This window comes from Helianthus annuus, chromosome 11, assembly GCF_002127325.2.
Source record: "Helianthus annuus cultivar XRQ/B chromosome 11, HanXRQr2.0-SUNRISE, whole genome shotgun sequence".
NCBI lineage: Eukaryota > Viridiplantae > Streptophyta > Magnoliopsida > Asterales > Asteraceae > Helianthus > Helianthus annuus.
Window position 1 is genome coordinate 40,420,585 of NC_035443.2, and position 18,325 is coordinate 40,438,909.

An 18,325-nucleotide genomic window follows, 5' to 3' on the forward strand; every position below is an offset into this window, starting at 1 on the left:
CCACTAGGGGTGTACCGGCTTGTAAAAGGGTATAAAAACCCAAAACCCTCACACTTTCTCCTTTACACTCTCATTCATTTCACTCCCACACTCTCACACTCTCTACCTCTCACTAAAACCCTAAACCCTAACAAATCAAGATCACCCTCTCCTCCTCTCCTTCTCGGATCCAACCGGCAACAAGAACATCTTCGGATCGGCTTGGAATCGTCACTCGGGGACTCCACCTCATCACTTTCTTGCATACCTTTTGAGCTACACAACAACCGGTTAGTGTTTTAAGCACCTTGCTAGATGTTTAAGTGTTTATTAATGTCACTAGAGTGAATGAATAGCATGATGATTGAGTGTCTTGAATGAGAAAATGGGTGTGTTGTCCGGTTTTGTTAAGATGAGTTGTTAAATGGCTTTGTTATCCGATTAATGTTAGAGGTTTGGTTAGATGGTTTTGACCGAATGATATGCAAGATTGTTTGAACTTATGGGTTCTTGGTTGCTAATGAAACATGCTAGACTTAGGAACCGAGAATGATGATACCGATTATGTCCGTTTACGTTAAGATGATTGTGATAAACGTGTGTTCTTTGGTCCTAATAATTCATATGAGGAACTTTATGATTTTGTGTTTAAAGTGGTATGAACATATGAAGAACAACATGAATGTCATGAAATTATTTGAATATGCTTGTTTTGATCTGTTTTGATTGTAATTTGGACAAGAAAACATGTTTATGGCATCTTATTGGTTAGTACAAAATTTCATGAAAACATAATTCTATTGGTTAGTACAATAGGACAGGTTCTAGAAGGATTCAGGTGCACGTAACTGAGGTTGCGAGTCGGAACCCTTGGTTGCGACTCGAGACCAAACCAGGTGCACGTAACTGAGGTTGCGAGTCGGAACCCTTGGTTGCGACTCGAGACCAAACCATGATGAACCGAGACAGGCTTCAGGGACTCGAGACTGGGCTCGAGACTTCTGAGATTGCGACTCGCAAGCAGCACACTCGAGACCAAAACATGATTCTTCGAAATCTCCCGGTTGCGACTCGAGACAGAGTATTCTCGAGTCGAGACCACCCTTGTCTCGACTGGGCCGCCTAAGTGTTATTGGGCCAAGACTTGTTGGACTATCTGTTGACTGGACTGCATGTGTTTCTGTTACTGTGTGTTTGCGAAGATGTTAGGGCAGGTCCAATAACCCAACTGTTGAATGTATGCATGCTAAGTGTGTCTCTACGTGTTTACTATACGTGATTACTTGTACCCCAACTTGACCTATATTTGGTAACATGCTAGGACGTGGTGACCAACGTGTTTGACCAAGTAAATAATCTACCGAGCAACCCAAGGTGAGTTCACAACCTAAAGCATGCGTTCCCGGTGGTTTGGGAAACGAAACTACAAACAACCCTGTCCCCTTATGAGGGATACAACTTACTTTCTTCCCTTGTTATTGGGAACCTTTAGTTAATTACTGTTTATACGGATTGCAACAAACGGCACTAAACGAAACTCTATCACTCAAGTCCCTACTACATAATACCGATTAGTCGCCGGGGCCAGGCGAACGGGTTATTAGTTGATAGCGCTATTTAGGTTTTACCAACCTCACACCGTGCCATGGTTTGGGATCGGTCGTGAACTAATGTACTCAGGCATCCGTCAATGATGATAGAACATTGACATCGGGGCATCCTGCGGAAACGCAAACGGTTACCTAGTGTTCGGTATTGGAAAAACAGTTTAGTCGCTAACTTTTGGGGTAGCTCCCCATGGCATGTATAAACGAGTAAATTAACTGGTGAAACAAGTTTTTGGTAATTAAAACTGGACAACTAGTGAACTCACTCAGCATTATTGTTGACACCTTACTGCATGCTTTGCAGGTAACCAGTGACTGAGGAGCTGCTGCATGGGAATGTGTAGTGTTCGTCAAAACCCGTGTGTTGGGTTTTAATTATCTTGAACTTTGAACTATCCTTTTGGTTTATGCTTCCGCTGTTTTTGTTTAAACTAATTATCGAACTTAAACTACGATGTTGCTAACTACTTTGGATAGCAATTATTTTACTATTAACCAATGCTTAGTATAATTGGTGGCTGGATCCTGGTCAGTCACGCCCTCAAGCGGATGTTACTCCGCAGGTGGAATTTGGGGGTGTGACAGGTTTAAGTGCACAAGGCACGAAAATTCTTTTATAACCTAGGACAATTATATTTATAATCTTGTATACAGATTTACATATTTGTCGTACATTTAGGGCCCGGTATAGAATCCGAGACATGATTAACCGACACACCACTTATAAAACCCATAGAGGAGTTATCCCCAACTTATGGGTAATTTGCATTTTTGGCATATGTCAGGTGTATGCCTACACCCCGTGCTTAAGTCGTGGCCATTCGCAATTAAATGAGCCGAGGATATCCAGGACATGGTCGCATTAACCCCTAATGTTTATGTTATCAAATAATACGGATTAAAACGGGTTATGTGGATTTGTTAATCACAATCCGACCAAGTTATCCCATACATGACCAAGCGGTAATATTTTACCGTATCCCAAGCCCGTATAAGGGAAAATAAGTTAAAAGTATTTACCTGAGTTACTACTCGATTTACAGCAAGATTTATATAACTCAGCCGTATCCAATCTAATTAAATGCAGATAGCTTTTACCGGGAGGCTCTAGTCTGGAATGATGGTAATATATAACTAATTTAGAATGCTAACGGGTCTTATTTAGGTCATAGACCTAGACCGGCTAACTTAAAGTATTAGAAACGGTACGATACACTAGATTAAGCGATGACCGGAATAGAATGTAATTTAGACCCAACAAGTATGAAGACTTGTATAATATGGGTAAACTAAATACATTCTGGATTTTGAAGTAAAAAATGATAAGCTTTAACTCGTTTTGGTAAACTTACGTAAACTAGTTACGTAAGTTTAACCGTACGCGTATAAGCGATAACGAGTAACCGGATAAGTCATGAACAAGTTCCATATGCAAATATACTTTAAACAAGTTATAATATTAGTAGGATATCAACTTGTATGCCCGTTAAGGTTTTAAAATCAAATTATGCCTCCTAAGGGTGTTTTGGTCATTTTACGACGTATAAAAGGAACTTACGTACAATATGATGTTACGATCATAAACATTCTTTGAAAACACTTTATTTATGATATAATATCAGTATGATATCAAACATATGTGTGTTTTATAGTTTAAAACCAAACTATGCTCTGTAAGGGCACTTTGGTAATTTCACACATAGTTTTGAAGGCTAATTTGGGAATCTGAGTTTATAAAATATACATACTGTAAAAATATTTAAAATGATTTTTAAAATCAGTAGGTAACAAGTCTTGGTTGGTAGTTATGGTTTAAAACCATACTACCCGCCAAAACGGCGTTAAAGTCGTTAAATGACGATATGTGTGATGTTTAAGGAAAACTGATGTTATGACCAGGTTTATATGATCTAAATATGTTAATTAATATAACATATCAGTGGTCAATAGGTTTTGTAGGAAAATTATGCTTTTAAATCATTTTAGGTGCAAAAAGGGCATTATCGTCATTTAAGGACATAATTCAAGAACGTATGCGAAAACTCAGTTTGTAAACTGAATGGACATCTCAAATTATCCCAATTATGATATTACATCAGTAGGAAATGAGTTTGTTATGAAAAAAATATGGTTAAAACCGATCTATGCGCCTAAAGGGTATTTTGGTCAATTTAAAGCATAAATTACGATATTTCACACAAACTCAGTTTATTATCAGGTTCGTAACATCGAAATATGTTAAACATGTTAACATATCAGTACCTAAGTTGTTTGAAAGCTTATTGGTGTCTAAAACCTTATCTTTGCTAAAAAGGGTATAATAGTCAAAGTACGACATATTAACGGAACATGCGCAAAAACTCAGATTTATAGTATGATCATGTAATATAACCTTATGGGGTTATGCTACATTATATTACGATCATAAGGGAACCTAAAATCAGTAGTAAACTAATCTAATTCGGTTCATAATCGAAATTCAACGCAGAAGTCAAACTTAGCGACTTTCAGTTGCGAACCGACCCTAAAACTGGAATTGACGAGCCGAACATGTTTATACATGTTCTTATAATTATTACCAAGTTATTTAAGTTTTAAAACATATTTCAAAACATGTTTAAACTTAGTTTATGAATATTTCAAAAACTGACCTGTTGACTTTTAAATTATTAACATGTTGACTCGTCAAATGACCAAGCAAACGTGATTCTTAGGAGGTGCCCTTTTGAGTGATTAACACCTACCTAATTACGATCACGTAGCCATGTTCGTTGCGAACAATGACTGGACCATTAATGTAACACCCCGTGTTTTGAAAGTCAAAGTCAAGATTGAAGTCAAAGGGAGACAAGATTGCTAATTGTGATCTGTCACTCCTTGCTCAATTCATGGTTGACTTCTTTGACTCCTAGATAGTCTATTTTATGCTTTACGTTAGTTGTATTATGTGGAGTACTTATTAATAATCGAGGTTTATTCGATATTTATCGCATATTTGATCGCTTTATCGCTTGTCGCAATCGCACTCGCAACTCGAATTTACGCATTTTGGTTATTGTTATACGTGTGTGTGCCTTTTATGTGTTACCTGTGCATGTTTATTTATGTTGTGTTGTGTTGTGGTGATCAATTGAAACGTAATCGAAACTCAATCGCAATTGAATCGCAAATGCTAAACGCAAGTGAAATAGGATGATTGTATGTTAGATATACTAGTTGGGATTAAAAGTAATTTGGATAGGAAACTCTAACGCATCACAACGTTCGCAATCACAATCGAAACGGCAAAACTCGTCGCACCGAACACTCGAACCAATTGCTAATCGAACAGGTGATCAGCCGATTAACCAGCTGTTTGATCGAGTTGCCGCTCGATCGGCCAACCATTCGATCAGGCTTCCACCCGATCGAGTAGCCCTTTCCACTTTGGGAAACCCTATAAATACCCCACTTGTTACTACTTTTGGTAGTGACATCTCTCTGCCCGAACCAGCCGCACTCAAGCTTCTTTTCTCCGATTTCTCTCAAATCTTGTAAGTTTTCAACCTAATCTTTGTACTTCTATGATCAACACTTGATTCTACACCTTTCTATCATTTGAATCTTCACTTTTAACCGTGAAATCACTAGATTTGAGGTGTTCTAGGATGACGTCATCATGGTGTTCTTAGGAACTTCATGTTTTGGCCTCAATCCACTAAGAACAACTTAGATCTGAACGATTTCCACACAAATAAACAAAGATCTTTCATAGATCTAAACATATTCACAGTGAAAAGGATTGAAAGATGGTTTTCCAACTTTCTTTCAACTCTTTTACACTCAATGCACTCAAAACCGATAGAATCGGAGCTTTTCCTGATCTTCTACTCATTCTTGTGGTTGTTGGTTCAAGATCTGGATTCTATCCACGAGATCACCGATTTCGGGCTAACCAAGAACCACCGTCTTGAACCGGTTGACTGGTTGAACTTGGATGATTCATGTTCAATCGGGTCACTAGGGTCAAGATTGGGGTTCAGTTACTTAGCACGTTATCAAAACATCTCGATAAAACAACAAACTATCAAAATGACCAAGGAAGAAGACGAGTGGGACACCAGAACGGAGTGTCGCCCGATCGGACTACTGTCCGATCGAATTGTCACCCGATCGGGTGACAACCCGATCGACTTGCACCCTGGCCCCACACCTAACTTCTATCTTCAAAGGATGAACATTGAACGAAGTGCTGACCGATCGGATTACCACCTGATCGGACTACCACTCGACCATGTAATGATTCAGACTTCAATACTTAAACAATTTTCAACATGTTCAATACCAGCAGATTGCCACCCGATCGGACTACAATCCGATCGAGTGACAAACTGCGGTGAACTTGTTCTCACTAAAGTGCCCAACCAATCGGGATGTCGTCCGATCGAACGTCCGTCCGATCGACCGACCTGAAAGGTAGAGATACTTCTATGTTTTCAAAATGCTAAAACAAAAACTTCAAAAGTCAAGCCATCATACACGAACACATCCTTTCCAAAGGAAGTAACAATCCACTCGAAAGTTCACCCGATCGGATGACCATCCGAGCGAACAATCACTCGAACGACCGGCTGTCCGATCGGACTACCATCCGATCGAACTGCCGTCCGACTCACTTGCACGCTGCATCGTTTTACGCGTCACTTATCGTTATGCTAACGTTCTGATCAGGCTAACCCTACTCTCTAGCGCTCCCTTCAATCCATCAATCGTTGTGAGTATACTCGATCCCTTTTTGCTTTACGCACTTTTGGGTGTTACATACGTTACTTATTCTAAATCACATCGAACATACTACGCCATACTTTTAACGCTAACCGTTACCACATGTTATACGTGACTTAATGAATGCTTGTTTGTTATGTTTACACATGGAATGCTGTCTACCAGCCTTAGCAACGATAGTACTATAGTTTGGACTCAGCACCTGTTCACTCAGGGGTTGTTAAGGACAATTAGTTACATGGCTCATAGTGGTGAGTGTGTATCGCGAACTGCCTTGGGCAGTCAACCCGCAGTCATTGGTATCGATAGGTTCATGTCGATAACTAACATACCTCATTTCACACTGTGTACGTGCTGGTTATGCGTAACAATTTCGAAACTCTATTATATCTACTAAACTTGTATGCTCACCTTTACACTATGTGTATTGACTTTTACTTTAGCGTATGTGACAGGTGCTTAGGATGCTTATTTGCTTACTTTGCTGTGAAATTGAGGCTAGGAAAGACCTAGGTCAACAATAAGCAATTGTCTGTAATAAAAAATCTAAGTTGTCGGAACAGAACAATTTGACTAGATCTTTTCTGTAATAATTGTATTATCATTTATGACATGGTATGGGATGTGTTGCTTTAAATATTTGGTAAATATAGTTGTTATGGAAACTTCTGGACAATCTGTTTCGCTCAGTGCCACGCCCTGATGATTCCGCCATCGGTTGGGGTGTGACAATTAAGGTTTAAACCGAAAGTCAGACATTTATAAAAAATACTCGACTTTCGGCTTTTAAAAGCCTACTAAACGAAAAGTAACTGAAAGGAACACTTACAAAGTGATCCTTAGATGAAAATAACTTGGTCTGGAGTTTTCCAATAGCTAGGATGCTCCAGAAAGAGAGATAGAAGATTTTAAAGAAAGGTGCAAGTTCTAGCAAATGAGGGCATCACCTATTTATAGTGTTTTGAAGGCTTCTAGGATTAATCCAGGTGTTTAGAATCTTCTTAGGATGATGCCAAGTGCCCCCTTGCATGTTATAAACCAGATACAAGCCCCTAGGATTGAATTAAGTGGTTTTGTGAAACTTGGAGTGGCTTCCAAGTAAATTTCGAATTGGTGAGGGTATGGCTACACGCGACGGGCAAAGCCTTAGTCAGTGGCGGATCTAGAAAATCCGCCAAGCCGTAACATTTTATAAATAAGCGGTAACGAAATCGAAAAAACGTCAAATTTTTCCAAAATTTACACTAATTTTACACAACCGCCGGAGCGCCAATCCGTAGCGGGGGTTGCCCCTACTTACACTGTATGTCCGCCAGTGGCCTTAGTCCTTCATGGGCCGCCACGGCCTCAAATAAGTTTCCAAAGTTGGCAGTTTTAGTCCCTATGCTCTAAAACTCAATATAACTTTCATAATTTGCACTTTTAACCCCATAAGACCAATTTTAGGCATACATGGGAGTGTGAACAAATATTCTAAGGCTCCCGGTTCGTCGGTAGACCACCCGAAGGTACTAGTTTCTATTGTTGACGCTTTTAACCCTTCTTCTTGCAATCTTACCCATTTTATCATTTAATGATATCAAAACCTTTCATAATCAATATCAAGCATTCTCGAGAGTATGTTTGAACATTACGAAGCCCCGGGTTTGTTAAAGGTCACTCAGAGGTAAGAATTAACATGTTGATACTTTTAACCCTTTTGTTACCCCAACTTTCATTTGTTTTCACAAACGGCTTCTTGTGCCCAATTTTTGACTCGTTTGAGAATACGAACATCGTATAAGGTCACTCAGAGGCATAAGTTTAGCATGTTGACAATTTTAGCCCTCCGCATACATCTTTTCATTGTTTATCAATTTTAGTCCTTCTTAGTCAAACTTTTTACACACTTAGGTTTTAGGACACGTGTCTTGACATCATTGGACACAATTTTACGAGGTGTTACATGGTGTCTGTGGTTGGCTCAGAACAAGGCGACTTTCTCGGCCTCCAATATCAAGGTGGATAGGGTTTTTAGCGAAGTTAGATCCATGGGCTTTTTATGGCACATGATGTGCGTGAAGTGTGTTATATTTTAGATGTATATTTTAAGCCTTTTTTACACTTTTATCCAAGTTTTAAATTTATAAAACACGATATTTACTAACACTAAACACACATATGGGCAAGTGCACCCATCGTGGACGTAGTATAGTGTTGGTAAGATACCGAGGTCGTCCAAGGACACAAGAGCTTTTAGTACCGGTTTATCCTCAACGTCTAACCAAATCAAAATGTTAGAAAAAGATTTTTAAACTAAGAAAATAAAACTAACTAAATGCTGAAAAATAAAATAAAAATAAAAACAGATAGACAAGATGAATCACTTAGATCCGACTCGTGTATTAGTATAACCTTTGATTATTTTCGCACTTTTGCACTTGTTTAAGAGATTATCTTAGTTATTGTAGTAGGCCCCTCTTTTGAAGGCGACGCTACCCTCAACCCAGTAGTTTGAGTCAGCAAGGATACAATCCTAAAGGGTCGGATTATTGAAAGATAATGAATTAAGTTATTAATGCAAATTATGGTAGGCCCCTCTTTTGGAGGTGACGTTACCCTCGACTAAGTAGTCTGAGTCAGCAGGGATACACTCCTAAATAGTCGGGTTATAGTATTAATAGTAGTTAACTTATGAGGGGATCAAAGAGTTTAGATCCCCGCCATCCAATACCTTTGGGTATTGAAGGAGATCCTACTAAATTTGACCCAGGTCCCTTGCAGGACCTCTAAACGCTGAACAAGGGCAAGACCCTTACCAAACCGTTCCCTTAACCCCCGACCAGGTAGCCAACATACCTCCTTATAGACCGTGGAGATATGAATGGTGAAAATCTTTTATTTTATATAGACAGTAAAATAATGCCAAGACACCACGGACAAACAATAAGGAAGAATCACCTTCAACATAAGCAACTAGTTATTAAAGTCATTAATACAAAACCAAATAAAAAGTGCAAAAGATTAAAAATAAAAAGTATTATACTAAACACTTGTCTTCACCAAGTGATGTAAGAGACTTAGGCAAACATGACCTTGATTGTCAAGAACTCTTACGATCAATCTTGGATTCCGAGACGACCCACACACTCTATGATGGACAATGGATGATGGTGGTGGATGATGGTGTTGTGATGGTGGTGGATGGTGGATGAAGTGTGAGAGAGGTGGTGTGCCAAGGGATGAGTTGCAATGAAACCATGCACTCCTATTTATAGGCTGAACAGAAGCCTGGGCACGGCCCCGTGTCCGCTGGGCACGGCCCCGTGCCTGTCTGACAATCTCTCTCCTCATTAATTGTAATTCGCAATTACAATTAATGCGCCTGCAGTACTTTCGCCACGCCCCCGTGTTCACTGGGCACGGCCCCGTGGTGGGCAATAGAAGCTTCTATAGGTTTGTCTTATCTGCTGCTTCTTGGGCACGGCCCCGTGCTCGCTGAGCACGGGGCGTGTTCAGTCTTCTGCCTTCTCTGTTTTGCTTGGGAGGATGCTGTCGAGGGGTCGGGCAATCCACTTATGTTCCTTTTCTTGTATTTATGTTAGATTTAGCTGCCTTTTTGCTTCTTTTGTTAATTTGAGCTCATTTAATCCTGAAAATACAAAAGGAAGACAAAAACACTCTTTTTCCAACATTAGTACTTAAAAAGGGTTAGTTTTATGCCTCATTTGATGTAATTTATATGTTGCATTTTACACACATCAAATATCCCCACACTTGAATTTTTGCTTGTCCTCAAGCAAAACTCTTTAATACGTGGCTTACACTCCTAAATGGAATGGGTAGAAGAGAAAGTTTTGGCTTGTCAAAGAGTGTCGGGAATCCAAGATTTTTATTGGGTTTTATTTTTATTTATTTACAATCCTATTCGTTATGATTTATTTAGAACGTTTCATAAGAGAAATTACTTGTTTGGGCATAACATGCCTTTTTAAAATTCCATTTATATACAAGTTCACATACCTCACGGGAGAAATTACTCACACTCGGCCGAAGGTGTCTTTTTTAGTGAATCACTCGAGAGCGGCATGGAACTTATTCCTACCATAGGCTTGCCAAGCAATCAATCCTCCTTCTTTTTAAATTTTTACCTTTGTAAATATCAAGAGGACTTTTTGGGTAAAGGCTTGGGCTAAAGGTGGGTAGTTGGGTTAGTGGTTTGTAGAAAAGGGCGAAAAGCGTAAAAAGCGTCGGTATTCGTAAAACATTTTGTTTTAGTGACTTTTTATTCTTAATGAAGTATTTCTTCAAACAAGCTTTTGTTTTAGGAGCTTTGTTTGTTTATTTCTAACTTCATTGTAAAATTCTTTTTTTTTTAGTCACACGAAAACCGAGCTAGTTACTAAAATAAAGGGTAAAAATAAAAGGGTTTTTTTTTGGTGGGTAAAAAGGGTTTTGGGATAAGAAATGAAAAAGGTTTAGGCTCAAAGGGGTTAACTAGGGGATTTTTGGGTAGGTAAAAAAAATAAAAATAATGGTGTTGAAAGAAAAAGGGTTAGTCCTAATGCCTCCATCATATACTTACTTGGGTTTAAGTTGGTAAGGAACGGGAATGAATTGTCGTGGCAAGTTCTAGAGTCGTAAGAACCAAACGGCTATTCACACAAGAAACGAAAAATGAGCATTTAGCGTAAAGATGTATATTTGTATGCTCAATAAAGGCTCAAAACTCACTTTTTGTGGGAATGGGTTTTTTTATGTGATCAAGTATATATAATCGAATTTTAACTAAGCTTGTCATGCCGTTTCATAATTTTCTTATGTTGGTTCTTTTTATCACGACGCTATCGGTTGTAAATTTGTAAAAATATAACCTTGTTAGTCTTAGAATTCCCAACTTAAACTTTAGACAAGTAAAAAAAATGAAAATTTTTGAAAAATTTGGGGTGATTAGCGGTTCCAATAGAGTTTTGTGTAAGGCTTGTTATTAGGACTTGCAAAATTCAAGGTTTTAGCATCCCCCCCACACTTAAATTACACATTGTCTTCAATGTGTCCCAAAAATAAATTTTTAGGTTGATTGAATGTGTAACATGGTGTTAAAAGCAAAAATTTATGTTACTGGCGGTCTAGACACGGCCCCGTGTTCAGGTGCCAGTAACGATAATTAAAGAAAAGAAACAGAAGCCTGGACACGGGGGCGTGTCCGGTGAACACGACCCGTGTCCAGTTACCTGAACTGGGCATTTTTCTGCAGGGTGTTCAGCACGGGGCCGTGTTGGCTGGGCATGGCCCGTGCTAAACTTACTGTAATGGAGAAATTGTTGTCGGGTGGCCTTGTTCTAGTGCATGGGGCCATGTTTCTCGTTTCCCTTATCATCTTTTACCACCATGAGTGTGTTTTATTCCTGCATATTAAAACTAAAACATTAAATTTAAACTAAGGATAGTTCCGCGGATTGCCTCTGTGGTGCGCCACGTTTATAAGGGTCCTTGGCTAGACCCAAGGCAAGGTTATATGTTTTCTGAGCTGGATGTTTTGCTTTCCATGTTACATCGTCGGAGAGCATCATCCAAACTTGAATCAATAACCTTCATGTAGTTGACTGGGTCATCGTCCTCTATTCTCTTCCCAACCCCGAATTTTACTTCATCATCCCCGTACTTTAAGGTGAGCGTTCCGTCATTCATGTCTACCACTGCCTGTGCAGTGGCGAGAAATGGTCTCCCTAGTATGAGGGGGACTTCGGTGTCTTCTTCCATATCGAGTATGACAAAGTCGGCTGGGTAGACGAATTTGTTTACCTTGACTAGGAGTTTTTCAATGACACCTTGCGGGAATTTGACGGATCGATCAGCAAGTTGTATGCTCATTTTTGTAGGACTCGTTTTTCCTAGGCCGAGTCTTTTGAACATTGATGAGGGCATGAGGTTAATGCTAGCCCCAAGGTCGGCTAGTGCATTACGAACGGGGGAGTCCCCGATCGAGCAAGGAATCGTGAAGCTTCCGGGATCGATTTTCTTTTGGGGGAGTTTGTTGAGTACGAGGGCAGAGCATTCTTCGCCTAAGTTAACTAATTTCAATCTTTCAATTTTCCTTTTATGAGTGAGGAAGTCCCTCATGAACTTAGAGTATTTGGGCATTTGGGTTAGGACATCAATAAAAGGAATGTTGACATGCAATTGTTTTAGTAGACTTTCGAATTTTGCGAATTGCTCATTGGTCTTTTGACGGATTAACCTACCGGGGTACGGAACTCGAGGAGCCTTGGTAGGCTCTGGTGATGGAAAGGAACCCTTCTCTTGTAGGGGCGGCGGTATAGTCTCCTCGGTAGGCGGCGGCCCTTCTGTAGGACCCACGGTGCGGTTTCGCAATGTGATGAGGTGAACTTGCGCTTTTGGGTTTGTTTCGGTATTGCTTGGTAATGCGCCTTGTGGTCTCTCGGAGAAATTTTGGGCTAATTGACTTATTTATTTTTCTATGTTTTGAATACTAGCTTGTTGATTTCTAAAATTTGATTCTAATTGTAGAAACCTCTCCGAGTTTTTCTTTTCAGTGTCGGAGATGAGGCGAGATATGGTATCTTCAAGCCTTTCTCGTCCACCTTGTTGTTGAGGGAAATTTTGTGACTCATTTCTTGGTTGTTGAAAGTTTGTTCGTTGGTTTTGTTGGTTACTACTATTGCCGGGTTCTCTCCAACCAAGGTTAGGGTGATTTCGCCATCCTTGGTTGTAGGTGCCCGTTGGAGGACCCGACGGCCTAGGTCTATTATCAATGTAGCTTACCGACTCTTGTTGATCGTCTGTTTCTTTCATACAACTCCAATTTTCATGTGGCCCACCACACCCTTCACAAGCCATAACCGAGACTGTTTTTGTCATTTCCAATTTTTTTTATTTTCGAAGAAAGGGCCTCGATTTGGCCTTGTAAAGAAGTGCTTTCATCAACCTTATGGGCGCCCGGGGCAATAGATTTATTGTCTCGGGGAGTGTGCCACTGAAAATTGGTTTGAGCAATTTCCTCAATTTGATTATATATTTCATGCGAGCGGCGATTACCTGAAAGTCCCCCAGAGCTAGAGTCAAGTGTCTGCCTTGTGTGTGGCAACAACCCATTATAGAAAGTGGATACTTGTTGCCATATCGCAAGGCCGTGATGTGGACACTTTCGCAATAGCTCCTTGAACCTTTCCCAAGTTTCATATAAGGATTCCCCATCCTCTTGTGAATATGTATTAATTTCAGTCATTAATTTAGCCGTTTTAGCGGGAGGGAAATACTTATATAGAAATTTTTGGGCTAGTTCATCCCAGGTGTTTACCGATCCAGCTGGGAGGGCGTTAAGCCAAGCTTTTGCTCGGTCTTTTAGTGAAAAAGGAAACATTCGGAGGCGGATGGCGTCATTTGATGCTCCATTGATCCAAAAAGTATCACATATTTCTAAGAAATTAGTAATATGTAGATGGGGATCCTCGTCCGCAAGCCCATGAAAGGTTGCGGAGTTTTGAAGCATCTACATCAAATGCGGCCGAAGTTCGAAGTTATTGGCTTCAACATTCGGTGCGTTGATAGCGGCGCCGAGATTACCTACGGTGGGTCGTAGATAATCCATGAGGGTACGTTGGTCCGCCATTGGAAGTGGATTTCCCGAAACCTTCTCTTGGTTTTTGGCTTTTAGTCTTTTTCTGAGAAAGCGTTCGGGTTCTTCTAGAGGTTCTTTTATGTCCTTATTAGAACTGGAGCTCATACACTACGTAGGGGTGGCGTCTGGTTCCAAGTCCTGCAATAAAAACAGAAAAGAATGCTGGTCAGAAGGTTCACCACGGCCCCGTGCTCAGTGAACACGGCCCGTGGTCGGAGTTACAGTGATTGTTTTCCAGATCCCAGTTACTGGAGAGTTGGACACGGCCCCGTGTTGCACTGACACGGCTCCGTGGTCAGCCTTCTGTAACTTGGAAAACTAAAAACTGCCAGTAACAACGTTGGGCACGGCCCGTGTCCGACCAGACACGGCCCGTGCTGAGCTCTGCAGAAGCTGAAAAACTAAGAAAATCCTAAAAAATTAAAAAGAAAAATAAAAAATATGATTAGGCCGTTGATTCCTAACTTTCATAAAATCCTTGTGTCCCCGGCAGCGGCGCCAAAAACTTGATGTGCGTGAAGTGTGTTATATTTTAGATGTATATTTTGAGCCCTTTTTACACTTTTAGCCAAGTTTTAAATTTATAAAACACGATATTTACTAACACTAAACACACATATGGGCAAGTGCACTCATCATGGACGTAGTATAGTGTTGGTAAGATACCGAGGTCGTCCAAGGACACAAGAGCTTTTAGTACCGGTTTATCCTCAACATCTAACCAAATCAAAATGTTAGAAAAAGATTTTTAAACTAAGAAAATAAAACTAACTAAATGCTGAAAAATAAAATAAAAATAAAAACAGATAGACAAGATGAATCACTTGGATCCGACTCATGTATTAGTATAACCTTTGATTATTTTCGCACTTTTGCACTTGTTTAAGAGATTATCTTAGTTATTGTAGTAGGCCCCTCTTTTGAAAGCGACGTTACCCTCAACCCAGTAGTTTGAGTCAGCAAGGATACAATCCTAAAGGATCGGATTATTGAAAGATAATGAATTAAGTTATTAATGCAAATTATGGTAGGCCCCTCTTTTGGAGGTGACGTTACCCTCGACTAAGTAGTCTGAGTCAGCAGGGATACAGTCCTAAATAGCCGGGTTATAGTATTAATAGTAGTTAACTTATGAGGGGATCAAAGAGTTTGGATCCCCGCCATCCAATACCTTTGGGTATTGAAGGAGATCCTACTAAATTTGACCCAGGTCCCTTGCAGGACCTCTAAACGCTGAACAAGAGCAAGACCCTTACCAAACCGTTCCCTTAACCCCCGACCAGGTAGCCAACATACCTCCATATAGCCCGTGGAGATATGAATGGTGAAAATCTTTTATTTTATATAGACAGTAAAATAATGCCAAGACACCACGGACAAACGATAAGGAAGAATCACCTTCAACATAAGCAACTAGTTATTAAAGTCATTAATACAAAACCAAATAAAAAGTGCAAAAGATTAAAAATAAAAAGTATTATACTAAACACTTGTCTTCACCAAGTGATGTAAGAGACTGAGGCAAACATGGCCTTGATTGTCAAGAACTCTTACGATCAATCTTGGATCCCGAGACGACCCACACACTCTATGATGGACAATGGATGATGGTGGTGGATGATGGTGTTGTGATGGTGGTGGATGGTGGATGAAGTGTGAGAGAGGTGGTGTGCCAAGGGATGAGTTGCAATGAAACCAAGCACTCCTATTTATAGGCTGAACAGAAGCCTGGGCACGGCCCCGTGTCTGCTGGGCACGGCCCCGTGCCTGTCTGACAATCTCTCTCCTCATTAATTGTAATTCGCAATTACAATTAATGCGCCTGCAGTACTTTCGCCACGCCCCCGTGTTCACTGGGCACGGCCCCGTGGTGGGCAATAGAAGCTTATATAGGTTTGTCTTATCTGTTGCTTCTTGGGCACGGCCCCGTGTTCGCTGAGCACGGGGCGTGTTCAGTCTTCTGCCTTCTCTGTTTTGCTTGGGAGGATGCTGTCGAGGGGTCGGGAAATCCACTTATGTTCCTTTTCTTGTATTTATGTTAGATTTAGCTGCCTTTTTGCTTCTTTTGTTAATTCGAGCTCATTTAATCCTGAAAATACAAAAGGAAGACAAAAACACTCTTTTTCCAACATTAGTACTTAAAAAGGGTTAGTTTTATGCCTCATTTGATGTAATTTATATGTTGCATTTTACACACATCAGTACATAAATAGAACTAAGTATAATTTTATTTCGTGGATGGATTGGTGTAGATTTGTAATTATGTAGTTTGTTTGTTTTGGTTTGGTTCCCGGTCCCGTTTTCGGGCTTGGGTATGTTTTAATGAAGTTTTCCTTTCAAAAAAATCCACTCTCCCCTCATTTCATAAAAAACCACTCATGAACCCCACTAGGATATCTCCTCTAAGTGAGAGCTATTGTTCGATTACAACATTTACAAGGCAAGGTTGCCTTCAATTCATCATCTGATTGTCGTTGTTGGTTTCTCTTTATTTCATAGTTTAATCCTTTCGATATCTCTCTTTATAAATAACATAAGTCCCCTATTCATAGACTCCATAGTTGATCAATATCAATGTAGCTAACTGTCACACCCTGACTTTTGCGGAAGCGTGATTATGTGTGACTTGCTTAATATCATTGCATTCAACCATAACAAATAACTATATGATAAAACCCAAGATGTTCATCCATAGATAGTTTTAAAACATTACAACCAACATTGTTTTTAAATCCCAAACACAGACTTCATGTTCAAATACAACACCAACAAAGTTTTAAGTTCCATAAGGACTTGACAAAAGATACTAACAAATTAGGTTTTGAGCCATGTATCTTATCCAAGATAAAATTCGTAACCCAAACCCTTTGACATAGGATGACATCTTTTATTAGAGACACGACTTGAAAACTTCAGCGCCCGCCGGATCCACATTTAGTTTCCTGAAATACATGGGAGTTTGAAAACATCAACAAAAGTTGAGCGAGTCCATATGTTTTGTATGTATGCATGAATAAACCTTGTAATCATTGTAAGTATGTATGTATTTGTAAACCCCCGGTATGTAAGCAACAAGGAAAACAAATCGATTAATGGTTTGCAAGGCCATTAATATGTGTGACGTGATGCAGGAAGGCTCAATCCTAGCGGATTTTGTACCGGGCTTCCGGCTGGAAGACATAGTCACCTCATGGGCCAAATCCCGGTCCTCATGGGTGGGGCTCGCAACACCCAAATAGATCTATCACTCATGTCCCTCGGTCCTACTACGAGGATTAATGGTCTTAAGCGTTGTACCCACCACTCACATGATCTAACAGTACATTCCTTAGCTAACCATACCATATGTAAACGTTTGTAAACAATCTGAAACATGTACTTCACCCAAAGCTTGCGTTCTTCAATCAAACAACCCAAAGCTTCCCTTAGAGTGCACGACTACCTACAAACGTACTACGGTTTATTAGACGAGTGGGTCGTGCCTTGACCTTTAGTCTTAATCAGTGTCTTTGGATTACGTTTCTTGTGTCTTTAATATTATTCCAAGTTATATAATTATTTGTTAAAATAATAAATATTTTAACTTAAATCATATTTATTAAATTTTTGGAATATTAGTTAAAATAATATATTTTAACTTGTCACATTATTGTATTTGTTCATGTATAACTTCCCAAGGATGGGTGTATTCATACTCGTACTCTTAACCTTGTATATTTTTGCCAAGTATCGGTGGCGTATTCCGGTGTATTTATACGTACGAGAATACGTATTTTCATTGTGTTTATTAAGTATTCATATACTTAATTTTTGTATTAACTTTTCCGCAATAATATTTCTAATAAAAATTCATCAATATATATTCTCAAAATATATATTTTAAGAAATCTTACATAGAAAATATTTATAATTTTTCCCTTGGCAAAAATAATTGTATTTTCATTTAAACCTCAAAAATAATATATTTTCAAGTTTAACTTAGAGAATATATATATATCTATTTTTTACCCAAAAATAATGTATTCTATGTTTATTTAAGAAAATATATATTTTCTCCCAAAAATAATATATCTTCTAATAATTTCAAGAAAACATATATATTTTTATTTACCCAAAAATAATATATTTTCATCTTGTCAAAAATATGATATATCTATGTAATAATTATAAAAATCATATTTTTGTTCTCTTGGTGTCCAAAATACCATTTACCAAAATATACTTATAAAGAATTCCGGAATATTTTTGTAAGTTATATTCCTTGTTCGGTTTATCCAATATTTGGGTATAAATTGTATATTTATTTCTTGGGATTTTGGTAATATTTTGTATTGTGATTTCTTGGTATTTTGGT

General features: G+C 39.1%; 1 non-coding gene across 1 annotated transcript; it reads left to right on the top strand.

Annotated features, from left to right (window-relative positions):
* Positions 1–13,477: 13,477 nt before the first annotated feature.
* Positions 13,478–13,584, top strand: LOC118484432. Its single transcript, XR_004873543.1, has one exon. It is a non-coding gene; the product is annotated as a small nucleolar RNA R71 (small nucleolar RNA).
* The last annotated feature ends 4,741 nt before the right edge of the window (positions 13,585–18,325 follow it).